A 7,666-nucleotide genomic window follows, 5' to 3' on the forward strand; every position below is an offset into this window, starting at 1 on the left:
TTGTTCCCTCTCATCTCTATTTATTTTTACCCTCTCTTTTCCTTTTTCTTTTCTTTCTAGTTTTTCTTTCCATAACTTGAGGGAACTCAACTCATCTAAGATTCTAGATAGAGGTCCTTATGACTAGTACCCTCACCATTAACACTAGATGAATGATGACTCATGTTGGTTCCTAAGTTGTGGTTCTTTCTTGTTGGGGGTTTTTAAAAGGTAAAAGCTAGGGTTCAAAAGAATTCAAGATAAGCGTGATAAGAAAGAAGAAATTATTATGTAATAGCAAGATAAACTAGGCATGACTATTAAAGAAAATAAGCTATGAAAGTAAGCAAGAAATTAAAGTGCAAGAAATGTAAACTAGGCGGATCTTAAGAGTGTTTGGATAACCACATGTAAGGTTCCCAACAAAACACTCACTATCCTAAGAGAAAATTGCCTAAAATTATTACACACAAATAGAAGTTAGGTAACCTATTGGAGGCTCCCAACACACTTCCAATGAATGGCCTTTTATTTCAAAATTTGAAAGCAATGAAGGTAAGTAAATTGTCAATTACAAAATCACAAAAAGGTCCTCAATTTTGGTGGTTGTTCTCTCTTTGGTGATTCACTCAATTTGGGGTGCTTCTTAGTTCAATAGCTCTTAAGGTGGTTGGCCCCTTGCTTCTTGACTCAAATTCTTCAAGGGATGGCACCAATCCTCCTTTCCAATTCCCTATATGGCAACTCACAAACAAGGAAACAAAGAGACAAGCAATAACCAAAGACCAAAAAAATGAAATTAAATCTAAACCAATAGATTTTTAACAAGACAAATTTTCAAGGATTATTCAACAATTAAAGCAGTGAAAAACACATAAAAGCAAGCTAGGACTCAAAGAGAAACCTAGAATCGCTCTAGAGTAGAGTAGAAAAACTAAAAATAAAACTCAAGAAACCTCTAGTTTTGGCACTTGTTTTCACACTACTTTTGAATTGAAATATCATTACTAAGATTGGTATAAAATAGGCACCAATTATAGAACAAATTTTGAGCCAAAACAACAAGCACACTTCCCTTTCACTTTTTTTTCCTGGACACTTATTTTCCTGCCAACTTGTGAGATTTTTATTATTTTTTCAGTTTATCCAAATCACTTGGTTCTTTTTTTATAATTTTTTCCAAATGTCTAGAAAATACAGTAAAACTTTTAGCTCAAAATTCGTAGTGACAAATTCCCAGTAATTTTTACAAGTTCGTATGTTCAAGCTGCCAGCACCAACAATTTCAGACTTTGAATTTTTTAAGCATGGTATATTGATTGCCTTATGCTTACTTTCAACCTTCCTATGTATCTTGAAGTCACTAGGCTTGTTTACCACACTTTTAGGAGTTCAATATTCACTTAGGATCAAAATTTCAGCCTGCAATTCAATCACCAAAACTCAAATTCACAATAGACACAAGCATAAGGAAACCTAAAAGTTCAAGAAAAGGTTCACAATCAAAGACTCTCTAAGAATTTTGCATGAACATGTTAAGGACTAATTAACATGCAAGATTTGACTCAAAATTCAAATGATAGGCAAGGGATTGCAAGAATACATGAACAAATGTATCTAGAATTCAATCAACAAAATTAAAAGCGACACAAACTTATAACATAACGTGACAATTATTATGACTAAACATGACTCTAAGACAACATGAATCAAGTGATTTACAATAGATTTTTGTGTATTCTTTTCTAAACAATATTTTGCAAGAAAATTGAGATCTAAAGTTTTAGCACAAGAATATTATGACTGAAAAATGATAGAACCTAAAATCAACACAAAAACATGATTCAAGATTAGATCTATAAAATTTGAACCATAGAAATGCAAGAATAAGTGTAGATCTAAGATTTAATCGGTTTATTTTTTTGAATCTACTCTAAACAGCACCAAACCACAAGACAATGGAGAAGATACATGGAGAAGAAGATGAAGAGCAAGGAATTAAAGTGAATTAACCAAATAAAAAGATAGAGGAAACAAAAGAACATCACCTAGATGAAAATGCTCTTGATACCACATGATGTAGCTCCCTGTGGAGCTTGTAGGCCTTGGATCTTCTTCACCAATGGAGTCCTTTACTTCTTGAAGATCAATGGAAGCTGAATGGAGAAGGAGGAAATGTGATTGGAGATGCCACTTCAAGGAGAAGATGAGTAAAGAACAAGCTCACCACCATAGGAAGTCATGGATAAAAGCTTGAAGGTAGGAGAAGATGAGTGGAGAGAGAGGGAGAGAAGGGGCACAAAATTTATGCCTCAAATGAGGTCTGAACTTTGAAGTGTAATTTCTAAAATGATCAAAGTTGAAAAAAATGCACACACCATGCCTCTATTTATAGCCTAAGTCTCACATAAAATTGGAGGGAAATTTCACTTGAATTTGAATTTGAATTGGTGGAGTCAAATTTGGAGCCAAAATTTCACTAATTATGATTAGTGAATTTTAGTTATGGTTCAATCCACTAATCCAAGATCATGTCCAAGATTCTCCACTAAGTGTGCTTACAAGTCATGAGACATGTAAAGCATGAAGAACATGCACAAAGTATGACTATATGATATGGCATTGGGGTGTAGCAAGCAAATGTTCACCTCCCCCTTAAGATGGTCCGAAATTTAATTGGATTGGGCCTCTCCCAATTCAATTAAATTTATCTCCCAACACATACACATCAAATAGTACACTTAATGCATGTGAAATTACAAAACTACCCCTAATACAAAAACTAGTCTAGGTGCCCTAAAATACGAAGGCTGAAAAATCCTACATTACTAGGGTACCCTCCCTACACTATGAAGCCCTAAATACAAGGCCCAAAAATAATGAAACATTAATCTAATATGTACAAAGATAAGTGGGTTCATATTGATTTCATGGGCCCAAAATCTACCCTAAGGGCTCATGAACTCGCTTAGCGAGGCAGATTGGTAAGCGAGCCTCTTTCGCTTAGCGAGGCAACCAGCTTACTTAGCGGATGCAAAACCCTAGAAGAGGATAAGTCAGAGATCAATGCGCTTAGCGCGCAGCTAGCCTACCTAGCAAGGACGTTGTCTCTTCTCGCGCTTAGCGCGCCCAAGCTCGCTTAGCGGATTTTCACTTACTCTCGCTCAGCGAGACATGCTTGCTGAGTGCGCCTTCATATGTTGAGAAGTCCAAGAGCCTTTAAAACACTGAGTTGGTGGGAAACCAAAAGACAGGAAGCTAGACCAAGCAATTGCTACGTGAAAACAGAGAGAAGAAGGCTAAGAGGCTGGAGAGAAGACATTCTTCTTCACTCTTTTCCATTTTCTTTCGCAAAAAAATTCATTTTCCTATTTGTATGAAGCTCTCCATGTTAATGGAGGGCTAGAATTTCATTGTTGGGGAGTATTCTACTGAGCACTCTTAATGTAATTGTCTAACTATCTATTTAATGTTATTTTTTGGTGTTCTTTTCTTCTATCTACACTTATTTTACATGCGTTTGACTTGATCATCCATTTGTATGTTTAGTTAGGCTTTTGAGTGTTGGAAAATGCTTTAAATCCTTAGAACTTGATAGAGCAGCTAGAGGCCTGTGTATCTAGGAATAGAATGCAGTAATCTAGTATATTTTGCACTGTGCGCATATTGCAACTCTTTTAGAATGGTTTGTTGAGGAATCAAGGACGAAAACTAAGGGAGTTAGGCTCATTCTTGTGAGGAATCAAGGTCTGAGTATATACTCAGTGCAAGAACACTAGAATAATGTTAAATAGAGAAAAACCTTTTTATACGGCAAGAAAAAGTTTAGTAGAAGGCTCCCCAACGCTTTTATCTTGATATTTATTGTATTTTTACAGCTTTGAGTTTATTTCGTAAGTTGATAAATAGAGTAGTTGATTGCAGAAAATTTTACCATCATTGAATCGTTTATTTCATTTTCAGAAGCAAAAAAAAATGTTTACATACTGAATATACATACACTAAGTGAAACAAATTTCCTATGAATACGATACTCGGTCTTACTGTTTAAGTACTACTTGTGCAAATTGGTACACTTGCTAATCGTGCAAACATTGAGCATGTGATTAAGATCACTCTTTCCTTTTTTAATTTTCCAAAAAGATCTTTAAGATAGGAAAACTTAATTTTCAACTTCATATGTTCAACATAGTGATTCTTTTTGAAATTTTCAAATTCAGTTTGCAAAGACTTGTAATCATCCATGTTAAAAGAAGTGGAGGTAAACTCATAACCAGTGGCTTTATATTTTGAAGCAAGTTTTTCATTTTTTTTTTTGCTACAATTTATCTATCTCACTTTGTGTTGAAGCCAATTTAGTGATATGCAACTTCATATAGCTTTTCAACTTTTTGTTCAAAACAACAAGCCTTGGAGCTTCTTCATGCATTTCATTAAATGCTTCCAAAACTTCTTCAAATTCAGGATTTACCTCAGTTTCTTCAATGGTTGATGAGTCATCCATTGACTTTTCCATTAAGCATACATTTGTAATTTCTTCATCACTAGAAGAGTCGGAGGTTATTGACACATTATCTTCCCAAGCTATATTGGCTTTCCTTTTTTTGTCCTTTTTTCCTTTCTTTTCACCAACATGTTTTCTTAGGTAGATAGGACATTCAAATTTGATACGGCCTTGCTTGCCGCATTCAAAGCATGTGAAGTTGTTGTTCTCAATCTTCTAGGAGGATTTAAAGAATTTTCTATCTTTCGACTTCTTGAGAAATTTTCCAAGTTTTCTTACCATCAAATTGAAATTCTCTGCATCTTCCTCACTACTGGAACTATCCTTGTAATCTTCCTTTGAGGAGTGCAATTCCTCCTATGTTGAATTAGCTCATGTTCATATGCAAGCAATTTACCGAAGAGAGCTTCCATCGGCATTGTGGCTAAATTCTTAGATTTCTTGATTGTTGTAATCTTTGGTTCCCAAGTTCTTGTAAGACAATTAGGATATTGATGTTCAGCTCTTCATCTTCAAGAATTTTTCCAAGACCAAGGAGACGGTTCACAATATGAGTGAATTTTGTTTGAAGTTCTAAAATGGTTTCTCCATTCTTCATTTGAAATGCTTTATATTCGGATACAAAAGTATGCTTTCTTGCTCTTCTTACATCCATTGTGCCTTCATGAGTGACTTCAAGCATATTCCAAATTTTCTTTTCACTTTTGCACCTTGTAGTAGGAAAGAATTCGCCAGAAGATAAACCAAAAGTTAAAATTATTTTAGCTTTTTGATCATCTTGCACTTTTCTTTTCTCGTCATCTTTCATCTCATCCCATTCTTTAGGTACTAATTCACCATTTAGTTCTTTAGTGGGAATGAAATGACCTTTAACAATGGCATTCCATGCACTGGGATCAATTGATTGAATAAATATTTCCATTCTCTTTTGCCAAAACGAAAAATGTTCACCCTCAAACAAAGGAGGTCAATTCAAAGATGCACCCTCTTTGAAAGTGATTTGTTTTGAGCCTATCTTTAGAAAAACTATGATTTTAAGTAACTTTCAAGACTTAGCTCAGATACCAATTGAAAAAGATCATGATACTCAACAAACCAAAGGGGTGAATTGGTTTTCAAAATAAAATGAACTTTTAAAACCAGAGTTACAAAAACTTCTTTTGTGCGAATCGTATCACAAAACTTTTCATGAATCGAACTCAATCAATACTTAATCAATCCATCCTTTACACGAGATCCTTCATTAAAGTTATTTCTTTCACAAAGATATATCTTGAACCTTTTTGAAAACTGATTAATACTTGAATGAGAGATAAAGATCAGATCAAGAGAAGAAATATGCAACCTTTTTATACTGGTTCACTCTCTATAACTAGAGAAACTAATCTAGTTATCTAATCTAAAACCAAAATTAGATTTTCAATATGCATAAAGAATCATTACAAGAAATCACAAACAATCACAACCAATCTACAGTTCCCACCCTGAAAAAAAAGACTTAAGCACCTAATACCGGTGTCTTTTGTGAATAAGAGCCTAAGAGAACCTTACTCTTAGCCCAAACTAGAAACACTTAATCTAACATGCCCTAAGTGATTTAAGCGCAAAAAAAAATGTGTAAAACCATACACAAAAACCAAGAGTAAAGATAGACACCACCTGATTAATCCTTTTCGCAAAACCTTGCTTGATTTAAGAGGTGTTCTTGAACTCAAGAAAGTGGTACAACTCACTTATCACAAAAGATCTTCATAATCAAAAGATTTGAAGGTGTGAGCTACTTCTTCAAAGCACTTTTCTTCTCTTCTTTCTTTACTAACAACAACTCGTAATCTTAGCTCATTCAGAGGCTTATTGTGTTATTTTTTAGATTGTTTTGAAGAGAACACAAGCTGGTTATTTATAGAGAAAACAGTTATAATTGTATATAGTCGATTAAATCTACAAGGTAATCGATTAATTCAATGAAATAATCACTTAGATTATCTTTTAAATCAATTAAAGTGTTTTTCCAAACACCTAGAAACAACTCAAGAACAATGTAATCAATTAGATACTCAAAGTAATCGATTAAAGTATTCTTGTTCACTTTTGAATTAGTTATAGAAAGAGAAGTAATTGATTATATCACATGGTAATCAATTAAAGCAGAGACTCCTGAATAAATTAGTCATTATCTCAAAAACAATTGTGTAATCAATTACAATGAAGCTGTAATCGATTTGACCGATATGAGATATAACTCTGCTAGCTTCAGACAACTTGTGTAATCGATTATGATAAGGTTGTAATCTATTAAAATAGAGAGTTTTGCCTTCTGAAGAAACTTTTCTAACTTAGAAATTTTTCTTCTCACTTACTCATGATGATGCATGATGCACAAAAGATATGATATGGACTAAGATGCAACATCCAATATAACAACCAATACAAATGTCACTCAAGGGAGTTAGGCATATAAAAGACAAAACATCTTCAAACTTTTCTCCAAGCTTCAAGCTTTAGTCTACATGTTGTTCATGTTGCTCCCCCTATCTCTAACAACTGTGAATATAGCCCATGAGTACATGTAGTCAACAAATTGTCACACAATGGGCAACCCGACACTATCGCTAACTGACTCTGGTAGTGCATTCGGGTGTTATGGCCTTTCAAGGATACTCCAGCACATATGATCAACATGATCTTAGAGGAAATGCCAAACCGTGGCACCCTCAAGGCCAGAGTCATACATCAACTCATTCATGACCTCCTCAATTAGGTTCATAAACTCCCTTCACATTACAACACATATTCACAACATGGTGCATGGTTCACAAACAATATGCACATGGTTTATTTTCGAAGTTCCTTGGAGATTCCTATCTCGTAGGGATTAGGCTCATTTTCTGCAACACATATGCATACCATGGAATATTGCTTTCACATATACGTGTGGACATCATTCATTCAATCACAATATCAATCATGGACACATTCACTCATTCACACAACAATATCATCATGTCACTTCATTCGCCAAATCATAAGTATAAACGCCATGCATCGTATTGTTATTCATTATGATATCAATATTACACACTCATTCTTCCTTTTATGTTACTATAACCTTCATAGAGTATAATAATCATATCTAGAGTTGTATCCTATTTAATTGGTTCTTATCTCATTAGAAATCTAAGA

Source organism: Glycine max, chromosome 19 (genome assembly GCF_000004515.6).
Source record: "Glycine max cultivar Williams 82 chromosome 19, Glycine_max_v4.0, whole genome shotgun sequence".
In the NCBI taxonomy this organism is placed as follows: domain Eukaryota; kingdom Viridiplantae; phylum Streptophyta; class Magnoliopsida; order Fabales; family Fabaceae; genus Glycine; species Glycine max.